We start from the raw sequence: 24,774 nt of genomic DNA on the forward strand, positions 1-24,774 counted from the left end.
TGACCCCAAAGTTGTCCTCAGGAGTATTTATACAGCAAACTGTCTTCCTTCTTATGTCTTGCCAGTGTACATTCTAATTGCTAGCTACAGCAAAGTCAGATAAATATTTGAAAACAAAAGGCACATCATGTCTGTTCCAACATATTCGACTGCTGCTGTAATAAAACATTCTAACCAAATACAGCTTGGGAAGAAATGGGTTTATTTTAGCTCACACTTCCAGACAACAGTCAATCACTTGCCGAAGAAAGTCAGGACAGGATCCTGGAGGCAGGAACTGAAGCGGAGATCATGGTGAAGCACTGTTTATTGGCCTGTCACCCCTGGTTCATGCTCAGCCTACATCCTTATACAACCCAGGACACCTGCCCAAAGGTACCAGTGACCACAGTTAGCTGAGACCTCCTAGATCAATTATCAAAGTTTGATAGAGATGTGTCTACAGGCTTATCTGACTGAAGCAATCCCCGAGGCTCCTTCTTTCCAGATAACTCCAGTTTGTGCCTAAAATTTGCCCTCAGGCCTTCCATCTTATTCAGAAAGACCGAGAAATGCAGGTCAAGATCTGTATGATCAGACCTGTGGTGCTTCTGACATCACTTCTTCACATTTTCATTACCACACAAGGCAGTTCTACCACGCTCTTCTGTAAACACACTGAGAATCCTCTATCCTCAGGACGGTTCCTCTGCTGGGAAAGTTCCTGCTCCCCATGCCCACTTGGCTTTCTCCCTCTCTTGCTTTAGGCCTCATCTCAAAAGTTGCTTTATTTAAAAAAATTTCCCCTCACTGCTCCTTCAAATCTAGTAACTCAGCTGGGCAGTGGTAACACATACCTTTTAATCCCAACATCTGGGGGTCAAAGACAGAGTTTGAGGCCAGCCTGGTCTACAGAGTGAGTTCCAGGTCAGCCAGGGCTACACAGGTAAACCCTGTCTTGGGGGGAAAAAAAAAAAAACAACAACAAAAAACAAAACTAGTCACTCATTTTGGCTCTCTTTCCTTGTGATATTTAGTTATTTTCAAAGCACATTACCTCCTAAAATGTTTTTCTTTGCTTTCTCCCCTTCATTCCTACAAAAAAAAAAAAAAAAAAAAAAAAAACAGGGAAAAAAAAGGGGGGGTATGTTTGTTAGTTTTTTGTTTGTTTTTTTTTTTTTGAGTCACTGTGTTTCCTGACTAGTCAATGTGTAATCTGACACAAAATGTTTTACTGCTAATATTGAATGAATGAATGTATGAATGAATGTTTAAAGATTGTTTTATGTAAACAAATTTTACATAAAATTTCCACCAACAAATGAATGGTGTAGGCATGAGGTTATTGTGGAATTCATCTGCTCTTTTCTGTACCTTCCCATATCTGGTTGCAATACTTGTTCTGAGAATTTCCTGTCTCAATGTTTGTAAACACTGCTCCAAAATTATCCCCTGATATGCCAATAAAGCAGCTTACTGCCAGTTGCTGAGCAGGGGAGAGAACAGGACTGGACTTCCTGCCAACCAAAGGAGAAGGAGTTAGAGGAAGAAGGAGAGATTCAGCCATGGCCGGAGGTCTGGCAGAGAGGAGTAAGATTCATCAGAGTGGGGATAGACACGAAGTGAAAGTATCTCAAGGATTTTGGCAAAGAGGAAGCCAAATTAGCTTAGAGAATTAAGAATAGAGTAATAACCGTTCAGTTATTGTGTTGTGAATCTCATAAACAAAAAAAAATATAATAGAGTCTCAATTATTTGTGTGATAGCTGGGTTAAGACAGAAACTGAGAAACAACACAGTTTTATGAAAATAAACAGAGTGGATAAAGGAAATATGATCCCTATGAAAATGGAATAGCGTCAGGCTTCAAGTAAAAACAAAATCACAAAATTTTCAGGAGTAACAAGTGAGGTCTCACAACCTCAGAAGGAAAAAAACCCTGCAGCTCTCTCTCACAGGCAGATCCTAAACTATTATATATGTGCTAAACAAACATAAGTGTGGATATAGTATAGTGTGTCAAGAGGAGAACAAGACAAGGTTCAGATTAGGGGAAGGGGAAAGAGTGAATGCACGTAACAGACACTCGGGTGATAAAAGACAGTGCAAAGCATATTATTTCTCTAGTTCTCTGTCTTGGAATTTTCAGATTTGGGTGGTGGACAAATACAGAAAAATATATTTGATAGTGAAGATGTAAAGGCCAAGGTTTACTCCACAGCTTCAGAATGGCTATTCTAAATGCATTGAAGTACATTTGAGAAACAGATTTTGGTTCAGGTTAAGTGTGTGTGTGTGTGTGTGTGTGTGTGTGTGTGTGTGTGTGTGTGTGTGTTTTCTTGTTTCGGTTTTTGGTTTTTGTTTCTTGCAAATTCTTCATAGTAAAGTTTTAACATATTTCTAACAATGCTTAGGCAATGACTGTCTGCATTCCCATCTTTACTGCAGTGTTTTCTCGTAAGAGCCAAGTTACGGAATCAGCCTACATAACCATTAAAAGATGAATGGACTTTTGTAAAGGCAGTGCAGAAATGTGACGACTTGCGATGATTGTCAGCTTGACGGGATCTAGGATATCCTTGAAGTCAAACCTCTGGGCATGCGTGTGTGGATTACTCAAAATGAAAAGACCAACCCTGAGGGTGGCTGGAGTCCTGGCCTGCGTGAAAAAGAGAAAGTTAGCCCAATGAAGCACTCGTCTGTCTGCTTCTTGACCCAGGCACTTGCCACCATGCAGTTGCTACCCTGCCTTCTCGCCACGGTGGGCTTCTTGAACCGGAAGTCTGTTTTGTTAAGTTGCTTGGATCACGTATTTTGTCATAGCTGCAAGGGAAATAATTAACACCGTTTACAAGAGATGAATGCTCAGCTTTTGAAAAAGGCTTAGTCAGACGTAAGAATGTGAATGGAGCTGGGAAACACAGAAAAAGTAAAATCAGCCAAACACAAATGCTCTGTAAGCTCACTCACATGGGGACTCTGCAACAATTGAGGCTACAAAAGCATGGAGAATAGTTATTGCCAGAGGCTCAGGGATAGAGTTTATGATCACAGGCTATTAAGCTTTGGTTAGATATAAAGAATAAATCTGACTTTTTTATTTTTTATATCAACAGCTCACAAAACCAGATAAAGCTAGTAATTTTAAAACGGCGAAGAACACAAATTTCAGTGTTGTTTCCATTAAAATGTTAAATATTAAGGTAACCAAGATGCAAATTAGTTTTATTTAATTATTTCATTCTATATTAAAAATCAGAATTCATTTTGTAACCCCCAAATATACACAATTACAATTCATCAAACTATAAGTAAATAAATGAGTTATAAAAATCTAAAATCAGTTGGCCATGGTTTGTGAAAGTAGCTATATAAAAGCCTAATATTGGTGTTGGAGGCTGGTCTAATGCTAATTACTGGCGCTGAAGATATGGTTACTGCCTACCAGTTACACCCATCCTTGCTTGTATAAACCTGCCTAAGACATACTTGACTGATTGATTAAACAGCCTATACCGGGGCTGGGCAGATCGGGGTAGGTGTGGCTAAAGTTCCCAGGCTTTTGAGGAGAATCACAGGAAACAGACAAGAAGAGAGGCAAAAAGAGGACACCACAATGGGTTATTCTGGAGAAGAAACCACGTGGGGCCGGGAGGAAGGCCTCCAATAATGGTGTGCAAAGGCCCAAAGAAAGAATAAAAGCAAGTATTTGTAAGATTATGGGTGGAAGATAGTTTAAATGAAGATGCTTTAGGAGGATGGCATTGGATGGGGGCTGGGAGATGGATGGTGAGGATATTGAGACAGTGCAAGTGAAATATCTGCCCAGCCCAAGGTAAATAAGGCAGTTATAAATCTAACAGGTGCCTGTGTCTTGTTATTTATGATAGCGGGTTAAATAATTACCACAATAATCTTATGGCTAATAAAAATCAATAATATACAGCCCCACACTCTTTTTTATTTACTACAACATATTAGGTATCATGATCCAGCTACCCCTCAAAATGCCTAGTCCAGGTATTGTTTTGTCTAAATTAATTAAACTATACTGACCTACTTTGAATTAATACTTTCATATTTTTCCATCCAACTTTTCCAAACTTTTGTGTTTTAAACATCATTTGAGAAGCAAGCACCTTACCAACTGAGCCACATTCCCAGCCTAAACATCATTTGAAAGGAATATATACCTACTTTTGTAATTTTTGTTGTGTTTTGTTTTTGTTTTGTTGGGGGCTGGTTTTTATTTTGTTTTGTTTTCTTTAACAGTGTTTTTCTGTGCAGCTTTAGCTGTCCAGAAATTCACTCTGAAGACCTCAAATTCAGAAATCTGCCTGCCTCTGCCCCCAGACTACTGGGATCAAAGACATGTGACTCCACGCCCGGCCCTTACTTTTGTGATTTTAATGCAGTTGAAGTCATTGACTTCTGACTACCAAATATAGGACACATACCTATACCTACTGTCTTATTTCTTATTTCAGCCTTGATATTTGTAACACTTTCAAGTCTTTTGCTGGAGCATACAGGGAGCTTGTTGGCTTAAACAGCCTTCCCTTTTAGAGACTGTATCTTTGCTTCCTGGTGCCTTTGAGGTTCTGGTCTCATAAAGTGTGTAATAGTGTGGGTTATATTTTAGTCATTTTAAAGTTATTTAAATTTTACTTTATTTCCTCAAGTTCTTGAGTCTTTTTAAACTTCAGGTGTTTGTTGAATCTACTAATTCTTTGTCTGGGTGTTTTTTCCTAGTATGTTTTATAATTATGGACTAGGAACCTGTTATGGTGAGCGTGGTGGCTAATCTTGGCTGTCAAGTTGACTAGACCTAGAACCAACTAAAACCCAAGCTTTTGAGCAGGCCTGTGATGACTTTCTTTCTTCCCTTTTTTGTTTCTTTTTGAGGAGCGGGGGGGGGGGGGGTTTCAAGACAGAGTTTTTCTGTCACCTTGACTGTCCTGGCCTTGCTTTGCAGGACAGGCTGGCCTCAGAGATCCACCTGCCTCTTCCTCTCTGAGTGCTGGGATTAAAGGTGTGTGCCACCTTGCCCATTTGTGGATCATTTAAGGTGAAAAGACCTACCCTAAGTCCAGGCCATACCTTCTGGTGGCAGTCTACATACAATGATATGGAGCAGGGAAGCTTTTTGGTTTTTGCTTACTTGCCCTCACCTTCCTGAAAGATTGATCTATGCTGTTTCCTGATATTCAAACCTACTTCTTTGGGAAAACTGAAGATTGGTAACCCTCTAGGACTCCTTTGGACTCCAGTACCAGATTGGGAATGCTGAGACATACAGTGTGTGTGTGTGTGTGTGTGTGTGTGTGTGTGTGTGTGTGTGTGTTCATTCTATCAGTTCTGTTCCTTTAGAGGATCCTCAGTAGTACAGCAAAATTACTGAAGAGATGTTTTGTTTTGACACTGTTTTCTGCCTGGATCAAGAATTTCCTGTCTGAGGCCTGGAGAGATGGCTCTATGGTTAAGAGCACTTCTTTCAAAAGACCCGGGTTTAGCACCTGCATTAGGGCAGCAACCATCTCTAATTTCAGTTCCAGGGGATTCAATGACCTCTTCTGATCTCCATGGGCACCAGGCAGGTATGTAATGCATATAAATACACACAGACAAAAATATTCATGCACATAAAAAGTAAAATAAGGATATCTGAAAAAAATTTAATATGGCCTCTTTTGGCCACCAAGAGATATTGACAAACACTGATCAATTTTGCCATAAATTCTTGGTTCACAGGTTATAAAGGTACACAAATGCTTTAATAAGCCCATTTGAAGACCCTTGTCATCATAAAGTCTCACTTCTTCTATTTGGTATCCAAGTCAAACTCACAGACACAATGTTTTTTATCAAACCTTCCTAGACTGACAGGTTTGCATTTCCTCATGGTTGTTTTCTTTGCCCAGTATGTCTTTCACTTGGGCCATTCCTAGCTGGTGCCTACACATGGAAAGCCTCAGTTGCTCTTTCACACCCTCTCCTTACATGCTCCAGAGTCAGCTTTTGATATTAAAATATATGTCCAGTGTCTTCAGAACCAACTCCCTACCTCCAGGCCTAGCAGACAAGTCATGTTCCCTACTCAGGAAGGCTCTTCCCCAACCTTCCTCAGTGACCTCTTCATCAGCCCCCAGTGTTTCTTCTTCTTGAATATTCACAGATTCATTTATAAATATGTTTATAGTATTTTTGTTAAGAATATTCTGCTACTTTAAAGCCCTGCTCAACAAAACCAGAGTCCAAGTTGAGAGTTTCTCAGACTGCTTTCCGTGGGGAGTTTTTCAAGCAAAAACTATATCCTGGCAGAAAGTTACAGGAGGAAGCAGAGCAAGCAAGCAGCTTAACAGAAGCAAAAGGTGGCAGTTGACCTCAAGTGCCTGGGACAGGGTTGGGGAATTTTCTAAAGGACAAGGTAGGGTGGGGATCAGCTCTGAGTCAGAACTCAGATTTCATGTTTCTGAGAAGATGTTACCATCCATTCACCAGGAGTTATATGCTCCAAAGTCTGATATAAAGAGCCTACAAATTATAAAATATTCAAGATCAGTGTCATTATTCTTGAATGTATGGAAACCCATTGCAGAATTATCAAATTAGAACAGCCTTCTTGAAGCCCCTATGTGGCTGGGTCTGTGAGATGAGCAGAGCCATACAGCTTCCCCGTGGAAGACACCTTTGAGCTGTATGTTTCTTCCTGAGTTCTTCACACGCAAAACAGGACATCTCCCAGTCTTTGCGATGATTTCTCTCCAAACTTTATCAAGTTATGTCTCCGCGTGAAATTTCAATTAATGTTTTTGTAATTGAGAAATGTTACTTGTAAATTCATGTGGCCCACTTCTCCATTGAGTTGAGGTTTGAATATTTTGTTAGCTTTATCTCCATCTACATTATCCTTTGAACACAGTGGGTGTTCCTTTATTGCTTTGTCACCACAATGCTGGTAATCTTTAATATAAAGATAAGTGAAAGAAAAGCCTAAAAATGGCATAGTGGTATACACCTTTGATCCTAGGAATTGAGAAACAGAGACAGGCAGATATCTGTGAGTTTGAAGCCAGCCTGATGTACATAGCAAGAGTCACAGCAGCTAGGGCTACACAGAGAGCCTCTGTCTCAAAAACAACAACAAATCCCAGTAAAACGATAATAAGAATCATCATCATCTCAAGAATTACTCATTTTTCATTTGATTTTTTTTCACTAGATGTCTCCAAATTTAAACTGTTTTAAAATGAAATAAATGAGAATTAGCCAATTTTATTAGATACACTCATAGATATAAAGCAAATCTGCAGAAAACATTTTTCTTTATTAATGGTTCAAATGTAATTTAAACTTACTTTTGCATAAGTTGATTTATATTTTCATATTATCCAAAAGTGTTATTTTTTAGGGGGGAAATACAATATCTATTAGTTTATATGGAACTTAGAAAATATATTCAATAAAGTAATCACATAATTAGATTTATTTTTTGATATTAAATCATTTCAATATTAAACTGCCATATTAGCTAATTGACTAACTTTCAATTGAAAGAATCCACTTTTAATTGAATAAATAAGAACTTAAATCTCATCAGCATGTTCAAACACAGACAAATAAAATACAAAAATAGGAAGGTGTAGGGAATAAGGAGTGTTCATTAACCTTTAGTATTATAATGAAACAAATGTTTGTTGGTTTTTTTAATGTAGAACACCACCAAAAAAGCATTAGGAATATTTTCAAAATTCCACAAGAATTTTGAATACTAAAATAAAACTATGTAGAAGTCTTTTTTTAATAATCTCTAGTTCAGGAAACTATATATGAAATATGCTTAGCAGTCTTGGTTATAGTAGGCTAGGTAAGCTCAATCTAAATGTTAGCTATGCTTGCAGTATTTAGCATATATAGTCTAGGGTAAAGATACTAATTGTTTTGTAACACATAAAGTATTTATCATTAATCTTCTGAATATTCATGGATTCTCTTCAAACTTTCCAGGCTAGACTGAATTCTAGAATTCCTCATGACTTAGTAAAATAAAAAGGGATTTAGGTAAGACACCCTTCATTATTCTTCATGTATGGGAGCTTCATTCCATATGCTCCTGGATGTGTCCTTTCCTTAGGATGAAAGTCAAGTTTATGGATTAACACTGACCAAGATAAAAATACTGAGCAAAGAAGGAACAAATTTCAAGACCATAAAAGAAGTTTCAACATTTAAATAAATTCAAACAACACTCGGAAGCTCACAGAAATTAGCAGAGGTAGGTTACAGAGTAAGGGCTGTTAGACATTCAAGGAGCAGAAAGACTGTAAATGTAACAAAATATAAGAGTTCTCTGACATCCTCATTTTTAAATTGAAAAGAAGCCTGTTCTTCAAAACACATAAGAATTGATGGGAGCATCTTAAGTGCCACAGGTGTGCATAAGAAATTCAGCAATGACTGTGGAAAGGGAAGGAGAGAAAAAGCAATATCAATTAAAGGATACTCGGATCTTTGGATGTTGTTTTTTGCCTTTGATTTTTAAGACTGACAAGACCGAGTAGAGACCACATGTTTATTAACTCTTGGGCAAAACATAACTCAGAAGTTCTGGTAGATCAAAATATATGCAGATCAAAATTGTTGTAGAATTCCCCGTTGGGCTTTTCATTTTTTAATGTCTCCCTCCCATCTCATCTCCCCATCTCATGCTTTGGTAGTAAGGTTTCCTGTATTGTACAGGAAGCTTTCATTCTGCCTATGACCACTCTTTCGAGAAGCTGCAATCCTTAAGGATTCTCTGCTTCAAAGGACCATTGACCATGAAGTTGACATCACACAAAGCAGCCAGTAGTTTCTGTCCATGCATTCCACACACTTGCAGGGATTCAACCAAATTCCAACTGAAAATGTTAAGAGGAAAAGAAATTGTCTCCACTGGGCATAGAGAGATGGATTTTTCCTTGTCACGATTCCTAAACAATACAGTCTGATAACCATTTGCAAAAATAACATGGTAGGGACTGTTAGTAATCTAAAGATGATGTGAGGGCAGGAGGCTGGCTGTCAGTTACAAGCAAGGAATTTTGGTATCTGGGGACTGTGTGTCCTGGAACCAATCAGCCTGAGGCTCCAAGGAACAGCTGTTTATCTTTATTGGCTTATATAACCAAATGATTAATCAGGCCATTTCCCCTTGATTCTGAATCAAGCACAGTCTGGAGTTTGGATGTACAGTAGCAGAATTCAGTAAGGCTTTGTGAAAGATGAACTATTGCCTCTTCCCTCATCTTCACACTTAAGAGAGGTAAAGAACAAGCAAATCAGGTAGACCTATGTGGGGAGTTTACCAAGATTTCATTTCTTTTTAAGTTGAATGCTTTACACGACATTATAAGCAAGAAGAAAGGAGTATAGAACTGTTTATTTACATCTTAATTTAAAGTTTCTTACTGAAATTTAAAGGCAAAGAAGAAAACATTCCTTGAAAACACTCTATTTCTTTTGGGCATTAGGACTCTTGTTGATCCTTTCAACTGTTCACTGTTCTGTTTATTCCTAATTCCCCTTAAATAGTCAAGTACTGCTTAAAACTCTTAATATGTTTTTAAATTTTGCATAGTTATTTAAGAACAAGCTTGTGTAGTGGCTTCAACAGACATTAAATTTAGTCTTTCAAACATGTTTTCCTTTCTTAATAAGCAATATCATTTAAACTTCAATTTCAGAAGATGGTTCAAAGAAAACAAGAAACAATTTTCCTCTTAGAATAAACCTCCTTCCTCTCCCACTTGTGTGGAATACACTGGACCTTAGGCTTGTTTGTTGGTGTCTATCTTTTTTGCCTTTGGTTTATGGAGCTTTTTTCGGAGGTGGGGGAAGCTCACTTGTTCTACATAAGCCTGACCTTAGAAAGTGTCCACGTCCACTGGAGCACAGCCCCTCCCTTTAGAAATGCTCTCTCTCGTTCTTTATCCCAAATGTCAAAAGACAGAATTAATGCACCTCATTTTTTTGTTCTCTATTCAATACATTTTGGCAAGTATTCTTAATGTGTTAATACTTGTACTTACATCTACATGTTTGCTGAATTTTAAAAAGTTAGAGTCTAAAATAAAGTGATATAAACTTGCCAGCATTCCATAAACCATGCCGAGCCTGTCCTGACAGAGCCTGTCCCTTGTTATGAGTACAAATTTGTGTGTCAAGAGGCTTCTTGAGTATCTCCAAGCTTTCTCACCAAGAATTCAGTGATTGAATAGTTATTCTCTTTTGCCTCTACAGTGACTAAATGTGTGAACTCATCTTGGGGTGTAGAAAATGTCAGTTTTTGTCATCTTAGTCCACTTGTTACTAAGTTCAGATGCAAGCAAGGTACGACTATCCAGGGAACTGACTGAAATGTCAGCTGCCAAAGCAGAATGTTGGCCAAGTGGTGGTGGCCAAGCCTTTAATTCCAGCCTTTAACTCAGGAGGCAGAGGCAGGCAGATCTTTGAGTTTGAGGCCAGCCTGGTCTACACCAAAACAAAACAACAACAAAAAAAGTAGACTGCTAAATGCAAACAAATGAACAATCTTCTATCATCATCCCCTTTGTATAAAACATTGAATTAAGGCTGCCAGTGCTTAGCAGTGAGCTAATATTAGTAAACAATTTATTTATTTCAGTTATTGTATTACCATATTAATAAGATGGAAGATCTACTATTATTTTCCCAGTCTCTAGTAGATCCTTCCATGGAAATCTGCTTTGGAGACTAGACATCCTCTCATGTTGTGTCCATTATATTTCAAGAAACAAAATATTCTTTTCCCTTTCCTAAATGTTGGCAGGAATAAGATGAAGAATGTCTATGTTTCTTTATTTAAAACTCACATTAATTACGGGAGTGTGTGAAATCTTTTCTGACTCTTGACCTTCTGATCTAAGAGGGAAGAAAGCGTGGAGAGTAAACCAAGGCACAGAACAAACATTTAAATATTTATTTCCCCACTCTCACTGCTTTCTTTCTGTGAAAGATTCAAGTTGCAGAGCTTTTAGATACCTTTAGATATTTGGTTCATGCTAAACCAACACAACTGTTTTACAAAAATTAGGCTTCCCAAGTGATTTGGTAAAATAAAACAAGAATGCATTACCTGCTGCTCTTGTCTCCCAAGAAGAGGAATGTCAGCCAGATTTGCTAATATATCTAAGTTCAAATTCCCCAAGTACTGGCCGTCACTTATGGCATGTTTTTAGCAGCCATGTTTGCAAATTTCTTTATTCTTCATTGGTGACCTAAATGTCCCTTCATCATTCCTCAAGTAATACAAAATTAAACATCAACATCACAGCCAATTTTGGAGGCATATGTGCCAATGCCCATCTCTAGAGATCTCTGAACTTAAAAAAAAAACAAAAAAAAAAACACCTGTCATCTACCTCATCCCTGATATATTTGTAAAAGTTCCATCATCATTATCTCCCTCAGCTAACAAAGTCCATTTGCTTTTTGGCTATTATCTTTTTCTTGTCAGTCATAATTAATGGTGCAGAATCTTGTTTAATTTTTCCCTGTCTATTATATTCCTGTCGTGCTTTTATTTCCCCTTACATACAGGTCTTAAAATAAGTCAAAGAAACTAGTTCATTAAAAAATTATTTGAATTCTTCTCACAGCACATAGGCTTTCATTTTGGTGTCAGTTCAGATTCTTCACCTCATTCTTATTCTCCCAATCGGTTCTTTCTCCCACCACAGAAGGAAAGTGTTTAAAACAATCTTTCTGGAAGTCTGATATCCACTGTTACGATCTATAAAGCCAATTTGTATGACAGTCAGCTTTAAGTTAGCCATGGTAACTGGGAGTTATTGGACTGTTATAATTAACTGAGCTCTCTCAAAAGGAGCCAGAATTCAAGCAGGGCATGGCTTTTTACCCTCCAAAAAAAAAAAAAATCTGCCTTTAATATTTTTATAAATATTTGTAACCAAGCAGTATCGTTCTGAACTTGTTCATCTCTTTTCTGGTGGGCATACTAATAAACATTAAACTAATTGCAAAGAAAAGGTCAAAACCAATAGCCAAAAAAAAAAAAAAAATGGAAATGGACCATTGGCCTCTGATTCTAAGAAGAGCTGCTTCCAGGAAAGGATATATGTGACTAACCTCTAAGAGACAAAGCAAAGGATTCAGCTTTGTGTCCCTACTGTATCAATGAAATACTTTGCGAGACATGTGCATTTTCTATGGTTTATAATAATATAAAATGGCGGAAAATATATTAAAATAACACCATGGTTAATTACTTGTATAACCATAGTGTTAGAGTATATGTGAAACATTAGCTATTTCAATACACAGACTTCTTTGTCTCAACAGTAAATATCAGGCACATGGAGCTCACAGGACAGCAAGTTGCCATAAGCAGATGGGCAGGGGACAGTGGAGGTGAGGCAGGAGACAGAAAATTAAATTAATTGAAATTTACTTTGTGCTTTCTCCGTTTTACTATAGGCCAGGCCTGTTTGAGACTCACCGCTGAAGATGTTTCACATAGTCACCCAGAGACACAAGTCGTTGCTGGGACTTCTCCCCTTTCTCAAATGCAACAGGCATGTGTTGGAAGCACGCATGGTAGAGATGAGCTGTTGCTAGTATTCATCCAGCACAGTCACAGAATCAAAGAGACATTCAGCCTTCCTCTATGAACATTTTGTACACAACTGATAACATTAACTCATACCACAGAAGAAGTATCATCCTTCTTTCTTCTCCACCCAACTCTTTCCCTTTAGGCCCATTTTCTCAACATAATCCAGAATGGCCCTGAACTGGAGATCATTCTGCCTTTGTCTCTCACTGCTTGGATGAGGGGCATCATCTCAGCATGTTCAGATCTCTTCTAGCAGATTCACAAAGTAAACTTGAGTGTAGGGGACCCTCGTGAGAGGAGACACAGTGCTTTCCTAGCGGTAATGGAATTTTCACAAAACCTTAAGTCATATTTCGGTATAGTCTCCAGACCAAATGCTTTGTGGCACATATGTTTTGAGTTAAAATTAAAAGAACAATCCCTAGCTCAGAAGTGCTGCAGTGAGACGGGGTGGGGCAGGGACACGTCCTCTTCTGTCAAAAACTGGGGTCTGGCAATTCTATAAATTCATTTTTAACATGACATCTTCATTTTGATTGAGTGACAAATAACAGTTTATGAATTAAAGCAGAATTTATGTATGTGCTTTCAAAATTAAATTGCTCAGAGTAAAACATTTGAGAAGAAAAAAAAAATATGTATCTCAGCCTCAGCCTCCTGCACCTAATAGTGCTCTAAGCTTGGCAGAATGTGCCTTCACATTCTTAGGTAACAAAGGGAAAATTACACGGAGGAGTCGTCAAGAAGATGATGGATAAGTGCTCAGCTGCTCTGATAGATATGAAATAGAAATGGGACTGATTTATTAAAAAGATAAAGATGGTACCTAGCCAACTGAGTTGCCTCAAGAAAAGGCACAATTGGGCCGGCGTTTAAAAGGAGAGTGCCCAGGAGCCCTGGGCACATGCGACACTTGGCAGTTATCTCACGGTTGAGAGACTCTTGAGAAGTGAAAATGCCTGTTCTGTGTCATGAGCAGCTGCAGCAGGTTTGGCCCACGCCTTTGTTCCCTTTTGTTAAGTCTATTGACTTACACATACATGGGCAGCGTATCAAGAATTTCACTTGATCCTTACACATAAACCTGGAAGACGGGTTCATGTATGAATTTTAAAAATAAAAACAATGAAATAAAACTGGAGAAGTTAAATAGCCTTACATGATTAATTAATTGGGACAAATGTAAGAAAGATTCCTTAAACACAGCCAGGTTTCTCCGCCCTGACCCTTGACAGTATCTGAGAAAGATTCAATAGTCACTTTTAGGCATTAGAAGACTTTCATTTTTCAGATGTAGGGTCGAATCTGGTCCAAATCAAACCTCCAGTCTCTCAATCAATGCAGAACTCCCCTTCTGTTCCCATGACAAACTCAGGCCTATAGCCATGGGGAGGGAAGGGGGTACATGACCATGCAGAGCTTGGAATGCTGCCTTTTCCTTTCCTCTGCTTAACCCAAGTCTAACCCACTCACTCAGACAATTCTGAATCCTCCATGATCAAGAACGGCAGGTAGGTTGTCGGCAGAAGAAGAGAACTCCTAAAATTCTTTAATAAGTCAAGCTTCATCTGTAAGTCTTGACATCCACATGCCAAATGGATCCTGACTTCTGTGGGGCCCCCAGTACATCTCTAGCATGTCTTCAGTGACTTCCTGGCTCTTCAGTTCTTCCTCAGCTCTTGGCCTGTGTTTGTATGCCTCATGCAATCACCTTTTTCCTCAGGGACCCAGAACCCCAGAAGATGTCCCTTCATAATTCACTCTTAGATGCCCTGTTTCCAGTGAGTGTCACCTCCAGCAACACTGTGACCTGCCTGTGCAGGCAAATAACTGAAGTTCAGGTCTTTTCCTGGTGTAGCTTGTGTTCTCTGAGAGTAGGGAGTAGGAAAGAGGCTTAGTAGTCTGTACTTGGAGCTATGATCCCAAGAAATGAAAGCAGGCAAAGGAAGGGAAACAGAAGGCAAAGCCAAAGAGTATGCTTAAGGAAACTGGCTCCCAGGAAGGCCAGCTAAGCATCCCATCGTGATAGATGACAGGCCTGTATGAAGCACAACTCAAAGAGGCAGTAAGTGGCTGGCAAGATGGTTAAGGGGGCAACACACTTGCGAAGCAAGCCTGACAAGCTGCGTTTAATTCCCCAAACCCACATCAAGGTAGAAGAAGAGAACTAACTTCCAAACCTCTGACCTCCACAGGAATGCAGTGACACACTGCGTTCACACACATATGTAAACACACACACACACACACACACACACACAGACACAGGACACAGAAGTAGAGGACAGGGCAGAACCAACTCTCTCTCCAGTAGACAAATAGTTGCTTGTGGCTCTGTGGACAGGAATAATTGCATTACTATCAGTTTTTCTGTAGTTTACAAGGTATAAAGTAGTAATTTGTAGAAAGCGAACGCTGAGGATTGTAGAGAATTATATAACCTACATAGTAATCTAGACTAGTTTCTACTTTTCCATTAAAAAAAAAAAAGACCCATAACTGGCATATTGGCATATACCTGTAACCCCAGCGCTCAGAATGCTGAGGCGGGAGGACCATAATCTGAGGCAGGCTGGGTGATACAGCAAGACCCTGTCTTAAAAGCCACCAGCAGCAGCAACAAGAGCTCCAGCCCTCTTTCCTGGTTTTAATGTTTTCACATTTTTCTTAACAAGGCTGTCCCGAAACAGTCTAGTTTTCATTTTCTCAAATGGTCATCAGCTATTCAGAAATTTTTTTGTAGTTTAACCTGAAAAACTAAAAGGTAAATCTATTGGTTGAGAACCAGGAGAGTGTGGTACCTTGTACCAAATTTTACCCGGTGTGGATATATATTTGAATTTTAATGCAGTCATATCTACAGCTATTTTTCCTCAGCAACATCAGGGTGAGAGGTTGTGAAAAAGAACCGTGGCCCAAAATATCTGAAATATTTACTGTTTGGGTCTGTGTGGAGAACATTTGTGGGCTCTACTTTGGTCATCAAGCAGCAGCAGCTGTGTGGGACAGTGACGCTCCTCCCCTTTTTCCACCACAGTATTCTGGGGGTCGAGGATGAGAAGGAGAATGGGTGATACGTCTGCTCCCTCTTCCTGGAACCCTTCTCTGCTCCACTTTATCACCTGAAATGACAGAGCCAAAACCATGTGGCCACTTCCCAATGGAAACCGTTCAGAAACATCTCTTCTCCCTCAGACTGTGGGCGTTTAACATGCACATTAATGAATCTTCAATGAAACTCCGAGGTTGCGCCCTTCATCAGTGCCCACAGCATAGCTGCTTAGGAGCGGAGGTTCAAAGGCAGGATGGCACAATTCAAAGCTTGCCTAGATGTCAGAACGGGCATGGCTCACAAGTTCAGAGACACAGCCTCCCTCCACTGTTGTCCTGGCTTCACAGGCTTAAGTTATCTCTTTCAGAGCCATTTGCTGCTATTTTAAAAGATGTTAGATGGGAGGAGAGCACTGGGGTGAAAAAGAATGTTTGGGGCAGAATGCTTGACACCTCCTTACTGCTTCCCCAGCGTCCAGATGGAAGAGGAAACAGGGTCGGCTTCCACACCAGCCTGGCAGAGGAAATAAGCATCTGCCTCAGGACGGTATTTCTTACCGAGGATAGCAGCCAGCAGCAAGTGCTTTCAGATCCAAAAGAAAAATGTGCGTTTGCTAGGAAATGTAAGATTAAAACCCAGTCATATTGAACTCAGCTTTGAATTCGGTCTCTCCTTTCTCTCTCTATCTCTTTCTCTCTGTGTGTCTCTGTCTGTCTCCCTCTCTCTCTCTCTGTTTCTCTCCCTCTCTCTCTCTCTCTCCACCCCCTCAACCTATGTAACAACAACAACAATAAATCTTCACATCGCTAAACTGTCCAGTAAGATGCTAAGCCGCTTTCACCTAACTCCTGTGAGGAAAGCGTTCAGGAATCAAAGCTACCAGAAGGGAGAACCATGCTCTCAAGGGTAGCTACATCCTAATCATTCATCATAGCCCTTCCTGGAAAAAAAAAAAAGAGACAAAGGTTTTCCCCTTTCTTTAGCTACAACAGAAGGATTAAATTTTGAGGTGATTATCTTTTGGTGTGGATGAGGGTTTCCAAGCTGAGAGTCCAGACAATTTCTTGGGCTGATGTTGGTAGACTTTGATGTGTTTCCCTCATTTTCTTTGAAGGCATTAACTCTCATTATTTTTACTGAGTAAGGTCACACTTGCAGCGACCATGAGGTTTTCTTACCAGATTCTTTCTTGGGGCATCAGTAAACCAAATAAGCAATGACACTATACAGAGGATTGTGTATACAGTATACAGGGAGAAGACCAGCTTTGGGGCTCAGATTTGGGTTCAAATCTTGACTCTGCCTTTGACCGGAACTTAAATTTTCTCATCTGCGAGTCAGGGACCATGTTGAGTTATATTGAGACTTAAGTGAGAACCGTCATGGATACTGGCAGGAATCACTATAATCCATTGCCCCTCCTCTCTCTGCTATACTCTACAGTGCATGCCTATGAGCAATTTTGGTATTGCCGCTGACCAAAGGTACACAGCACTCTTCTGTTAGTTTCCACTGTTTTCTCTTTCAAGCTCCTATCGCATATATTCTTCTTCTTCCTGCTCAGATAAGATGACTACTCCTTGAAACAAAACCAAAGGGAGCTGAAACTGCTAACAAGGGACCCCAAGCTAGCAAGGCCACTGTCAGAGAGAAGGCTGACTTAGTACCTACTGGAATGCGTAGTATCAAAATGTATGCCAGAGGAGAGAGGGACCCAGTGGAGACAGGATGACTGAGGAAACATGAGGTAATAAGAGGATGCCAAACTTTACAAAGTCCAGTGTTCTGCTGTGTAACAGGCCTCCAGGCCTCACCTTCATAAAAGGTGATTTCAGGACAGAATTCCTGATGGTGTCTTAAATTCCAATGGAAAAATAACCCTAAACAACATATCACAAAAACACCCAGGCATTGTAGAGGCCATTGTTGAAGAGATGTTACCTTTTATTTCTGGAAGGATGCTCATATTGCCTGGACACAAAAATGACAGCCCTGGTGAGTTAAGGGTTTATGCTAATTCTTAAGTCCTTCAGTGGATTAAAAATAAAAGCCACATGACAATTTTAAATGTGCTTTCTTGTATCTTTTCCAAACCAAATAATTTCACAAGCTACATTTCAAGTGGAATTTGATGGATGCCAAGAAGGTCCTTCTGTATAACCCAAAGATTGCAAAGCCTGTGCCCAATATAAGTAACACCAAAGGCATCTGTTTTCAGCTGCATGAGTGATTTTAAGATAGTTCCAAAGTTATTGCTCTGGAAAGTCTCTACTTGCATTAGCAAATAATCCCTTTCCAAGAAGGAGTCAGCCAAGATACCCCAAGGTCCAGGAGCTCAGCTCGTAGTAATCCCATTCACAGCAACTTCTGAGAGCCGAGAAGATCCAGCGGAACGAGAGGATGCTTCCCGGTTCTCTCCTGTTGGCACCTGCTTTGAACACCTTCTCTGCCAGCAGTTGCGTCTGAGCCACTGTCATATTCATCCAGAGGGAAATTATTTTCTCATCAATTGTGTTACCCCAATTCCATGTGTCAACAGACACTCCCTCCAGGGTACGAGGGGCAGGAAACAGTGTGGGCTCCAGTTCTCAGGAAGTTGCTCACTCTTTGCTAAACCCTTGTCATCTTCAGAACACATATTCTATGTTAATCTACATTTATACAATGATATATTAATTGCTACAGTGATTATTGCCAGTTGGAAATAAAATTCACAAGTATTAAACCATAAAATAAGCTGTAATTGTATCCCTAATTTTCTATTTTATTCTAAAATTTTGCTTAGTTTTGTCACGCTGGACATTGAACTCGGCGTCTTGCTCATGCTAAACACAGGTTTTACCATGGAGCCACACCCCCAGTCACAAGTGATTTTAAAATATGTGTATTTGTCATGAATCTATAAAAGGAAATTTAAGGCAATTTATAAATGTAAAGTTCCGGGTAGCCATTAATTGTGGAAGACATAAACATGAATGGGGTATCACACAGACAGATACAAATGTATTTGTAAAGTCCAGCATGAGTATATTGAACTCTTACAGAACGCATGGCACTCAGAAGGAGTCAAAAATGTTTGCTGAGTCAATGACTGGCCAACATAAGTATGCGTCGCCAAGGGGGAGAAGTAGACCACCCAGAAAGAGAAAAGGAAGGAGAAACAGGAAATACAGGAAGAAAAAGTAACAGGACCTCAGAAGTAACGACCAAAACCATAACCAAGGGGTAGATAGACCAAAAGAGGTTATAAAGAGAAGGTTATGTAGGAGAAGCCGGTGAGACAGAAAAAGCCCCTCAAAATGAGTGGCTCTGGAGCAATGAACTATAGATGATTTGGGAGCATCGGGCCACTATTATTCCTTCCTATCAGTCTTCCTCTGTTTTCTTCTTAATGAGCAAATACATTCATTTTTTCCCCCTCAGCCTTCATTCTTTTCTTTTGTATAAAATTTTCATTCAATGATTTGGCTCTAATAATAACGTAAGCAAAAGTAATAAAATAGCACTGGAGGAAGGGGAATCATGGATGTGCCTGGCTCGTCCTTGAGAGTATCAAAAGCATCTAAGTAAGGCGAGCATGTTCCAGGTACAGGGCGGATGCTGCCTCACCCCACATGACATTTTGCAAATCACACAGCATCTTCTTCCATACACTCCCTTCGTTCAAGCCATCACAAGGCCACCTCTGTGCAAAGAGAGAATTAAACTCAGTGTGACCTGGATGGCCACTTTGTGTAGAACCTAGGAAGAGAGAGACAGGACTGTAGTCCTCTTTAAGAACTGCTGCCATTTGCCACGGGGCTTTCTGGTGCTCCAAGCGCAATCTAAGGTCTAGGTACATCTTTTGCTACAGGATTCTCCATTTGCTCCATTTTGCTACAAATTCTCCATTTGCCAGATTCTTGCTCAGCTAGTTTCTTTATTTAGCACCCTCAATACAATTCTTCTAACCAAGAAAGAAAACTTGCTTTCCCACATACACAGAAACTGGAAGAAAATGTTGCCATGGACCCAGGATTCTTCTAAACACAGAAGGCCTGACTTCTCCTGTTCCTATTCTTAATTGAACCAGCCCATTGTTCCCTTAGAGCCAGTTCTGATGAAACACATTTTGTCCCCATGAAGCATCATGTTGAATTTTGCTGCCACTGTAATTGTGTGGAGAGATGAGGGAGACTCCGGCTGGCTTTTGATGTCACTGGGGATCTGGCTTCACATGTGGATCAATGCTTCTCAGCTGTCGGAATCTGGCCTCTTTTAGTTTCATTGACATGTGCTCGCTTGCCTTCTGTGGTCTGCCCTGTGTTAAAGCAGCACACAGATCCAAACTGAAAGCTGAATAGATATTGGCATGGTGACTTCCAAAAAGATAAGCCAAAAACGTCCCAGAAGCAGAAAATAGTCCAAGGTAGTGCCTCACTGAAAAGCTCTTGCAGGTATCCTTACTAAACAAGTTTCATGCCTTTTCAGCATCCCAAATAAAATTCTGACTACCTCTCAAAATCAAAAAAATGTCTCATGCCCAAGCCTAGCCCTAGCCAGTAATTTCTGCCTTGACAATCACAATGCTACTGCAAAAGCCCTAGCTTGGACACACGGAGTTTGGGTTCCTAATCTGGTTCTGAAGGTTGCCAGCAGGATGATACTGGCTCAGTCATTATTTTTTCAACACTAACCTGGGGGTCTAGAAACCTGGTCAGCCTGTGCCAAACAGGAGTATTTTAAGAATTGGCTCAGACTATACGCTGAGAAAATAAAAGGCACTGTTTTCAAATGTTGGTTTCTAAATATACAGCTAATTATCCTTTATTAGTAAAACTTGTAAAAATTTAGTACCTGGTATTTAGCTATTTCATTTGCTTCTTCAATATACCAGATTTGATACACTACTGATTTTAAATATTTAGCATCATAAATCTAAACTGTACAAAATATAACTATTAAATGCACATTTTGATGAGCCAAGTAAGGCTTTTAAACAGGTACATTAGTGGCTTCTCTACCCAGAATTTTAATTCTGAGCAGAAAAAAAAAAAATCCTAAAGAGAAAACTACCCAAGGAGCACACAGAGACTAGAAGGACCTAGTGGTTTTCTGCAAACATTCTTAAGAAACACACAGAGTCCTCTGGAGTTTGCTTGGCACTTTACATGTGGATGGTCTTTAAAGCGCTTGTCAAGAAAACATCCTCAGCCCCCATCGTCCTCAAGCCGATGAGTATTTGCCACTGCAGTAGCAATTAAATCAAAGCAGGAGAATCACTTCCTTTTTTCTTTCATTTTTTTACTATTTTCTTGAAACGAAAACTGATATATCATTTAAAAAGTGAGCTGTTGCACTCAACAAAAGTATGCGTGGCATTCTGAATATTCCAGGATATTCTGGAATATTTCCCTGGAATAGTCTAAAATATTTGGAGAGATGTTTAACTCAAAAATATGAGTCAAATACATTGTTAACATTCTTTATCTCCAGTGACTAGAAATCTTCATCATAAATTAAAATATAATTGAGAAAAATGAATAATTATGTGCAACTAATTTTCACTTAAGATTTTCTGACTATTTTTCCTTTTATGAAGGAAGACATGTGTCATGGTAGCATATAACTAGACAAGTTCACTGTCTCTAAAACTGGTTTGGATTAGGAAGGAGTCTCTCCTGTTCTCGCAGCAAGCCAGCAAGCTAAGAGCATCAACACTGATACAGATGATTACACAGGCTGAGAGCCATAACTGGAGTGACATTCTGCTCACTTCCTTCTTTCTGCTCTTCCTTGTGTCATTCCTTCCCACTCCTTCTATTCAGTGACAATGCTGGAATTTTGGTTTCTTTAAAAACACAGAAATGCTGTAAGACTGTCTTGCTGTTTTGCTCTCTGGTGTGGGGAAATGGGGATGCTTTGGACTGTCCACAACCACTGACTAGGACTTGCCCAGTGCTCTAGCAGAGGAGTGGTTTTGCTAGCCACAGATCATTTCTGTGACAGTTGGAACCCTGGGATTATTTCAAAGGGAATATAAATGCTAGATCCCTGATATCTGGGGTCAGTGGTTGTTGGTCTTCGGGGAGGTTGGTTGTGGTTTGTTAGTAGTTTTACTCAAAGAAGAAACAAGAAGAAAGTAGATTCAGGGATCTGTATGTGTCTCTCCCCCATTCCCTATCCTTCTTTCTCTACTACCTAATGATATGTGATGAAACAGGGGTGGGGATAAAGTAAAGAAAGTAGCAAAAACTGGCTATAGGCAAAGAGGAAACAAGAATAAAGAAATTAGGTTCACCAATTTCTATCTTTATCTTTTTCTCTCTCTTCTCCCACTATCATTCTTCCTCTCCTATCTAGTGACAGGGTGTGAAACCAGGGGAATAAAGAGCAGAAAATCCACTAAGTAGCAAAAGACAAGCTCCACTCCAATCCCATCCTACCATTTGCCTCTGTACTTCTTTCTTCCAAGTCTCTTACCTTCTAGACCCCATTTCTTCTGTCTTATCTCTTTTATATTATACCCTGATGGTGTTAGAGATGAAATTTATAGTTTTGACTCTTCAAAACATAATGGGTCAAAAGTTGAAGAAATTTGTCATGTCACTAAAGCAGAAACCTTCAACAGAGGTCATTTTAATAAGGAAATGTACTCATTAACTTTCCTCCATGATGTATTATACAGGCAACATTTTGGTTCTCAAAATAAAACCCATGGTCATTGCCAGTAATACAAGTATAAAGAACATCCAAATGCGATCATTCTTAGCCAAAAAACAAATGTCCACCAAGTGGGCTGCACTGTTCTTCTTGTTCTGTTCCTAAATATTTCTTCTGTAACTTGCATGGCCCTGCACAGTGAATAAAGCTATCCCTTTGCCCTCTCACTTTGGGACCAGCCATACAGTCAGTAAACTAAAGCAAAAAAGAAAAAAATTGAAAATTTTAGTGAATGAAAAAAAACACAGAGTCTCCAGATGAAACTACAGTGCATTGCAAGCCTAGACCCCAGGGTCCTGGCATATTTCTGCTCACTGTTGTTCCTCTCACTATATCTGTATCAGCCCAAACCTACTCTATCTTCATTCACAAAAGTCCAGCCAGATCAACAGATCTATCTCATTGACCCCTGAGGCATGAGAAATGGACAGAATTTCTTATATCCCGTTGAATATGTGGTTGCTTGTGATGTGCATTACTATCTTGAACGTTAGTCAGCACAGGACTGAGGGGAAAGCGTTAATGTAGAACAATGAAGCATGCTGACTACAGAAAGAATTCCAGGATTGCCTCTAAATGTCTATGAAAGTATATTTTCCCTTCCTATCTCACCCTGCACATTGAAAACTAGGAGTGGGGGATGTTTCTATTGTATGTTTTTCTTCTGAATGCAGAGAGCTGAAACCCTTCCAACATGTATGTTGCCCTCCACACCATTGACTACAGGAACTGTGCAGATGTATCGACATTCTTTTAGGGCTCCTAACGAAGTTCAGGTTTATTCTCTGTGGTTTCTGGAGATGGCAGGCCCAGTAGCTTATTTAATATTTCTGAGAAAGGGACAGATTAAAGGTGCAGAACTGTCTAATCAGATTTCCTCACTGAAGCATGTGCAGCGTGAGTTACTCCAGTCTCAGCTTCAACTGGGATAAGAGAACTGATGTAGCAAATGAAAATGAGTACTTTCACCTTCATGGTGGGTACCTAGAGGAAAGAGCTCTAAAACATGGTTCTAGACATCTTAAGCCTTTCAAACACATAACAATAGGAAAGATCAGAAGAATGGGGTGAAATTGGCAGGTTTGTCAGTTATTACTTACAGTCCTGTTGCACTGAATGCTTTGCCCTATAAAGGCTGAAGAATGATCAGCAACAGCCAAGCTTTCCAGTTTGAATGAGTGAATTTACTAAGTTTATTTTTTATTGATTATTTATTATAATTTATTCACTTTGAATCCCAGCTGTATCCCCCTCCCTCATTTCTTCCCAGTCCCACCCTCCCTCCCTCTTCTCCCCCTATGCCCCTCCCCTAGTCCATTGATAGAGGAGGACCTCCTCCCCTACTATCTGACCTTAGCCTATCAGCTCTCATCAGGACTGGTTGCATTGTCTTCCTCTGTGGTCTGGCAAGACTGCACCCCCTCTCTAAGGGAAGTGATCAAAGAGCCAGTCACTGAGTTCATGTCGGAGACAGCCCTGCTCCCCTTATTAGGGATCCCACTTGAAAACTGAGCAGCCTATGGACTTCATCTGGGCAGGACCATTCATGGTCCCTGATTGGAGCATCAGACTCTGCTGGCCCCTCTGGGCCCAGGTTTTCTGGCTCTGTTGGTCTCCTTGTGGCACTCCTGTCCCTTCTAGGTCTTTCTATTTCCCCATTCTTTCCTAAGATTCCTTGCACTTTGCCCAAGACTCAGCATCTGCTTTGATATCCTGCTGTGTACAGTCTTTCAGAGGCCCTCTGTGCTCGGTCCCTGCCCTATTCCTGTCTTCTCCTGATTCTGATGCCTATACTGTTTGACCTTCTGAATGAAGATTAAGCATCTTCCCTAGGGTCCTCCTTGTTGTTTAGCTTCTTTAGGACTATAGATTTTAGTATGCTTATCCTATATTATATGTCTGATATCCATTTATAGGTGAGAATTTACTAAGTTTAAAGCAAGCAAAAGCAAATGAACGAAGAGTAAGAAGCAAAGATAGAAGCAGCAGACGGATGGCAGAACACCCAACAGAAAGGACTGGATAGCTCCAGTGCGAGAGCAACTAAAAGTAACACCATCAAACAAGGGGCTCATAAACATCAAGCAAGACTCAACAGGGGAAGCAAACAGCTGTGCTGGGGTTGCCAAGGCAAGAGGATCTTCACCATCCTCTTCATAGACCAGCTTCCAACTTCCTCTCCCCATTGTAGACAATCTTACACCGTGAGATAAGCAATAGCAACACCTGTTGCAATGTTCTCTGGAAGTCCTCTAAGACACATTGTGTTTTAATAACCTTAGCTGCTTGCTGTTTGCCTTTCTTCTGAACAGAACGGGGCTAGGGAGGATTGGGAAACCTGCCCTAGAATGAAGTGTTATAAAGAACACTTAAAATCTAAGTGGACTGGAAGAACTAAGAAACG

Source organism: Meriones unguiculatus, chromosome 1, assembly GCF_030254825.1.
Source record: "Meriones unguiculatus strain TT.TT164.6M chromosome 1, Bangor_MerUng_6.1, whole genome shotgun sequence".
In the NCBI taxonomy this organism is placed as follows: domain Eukaryota; kingdom Metazoa; phylum Chordata; class Mammalia; order Rodentia; family Muridae; genus Meriones; species Meriones unguiculatus.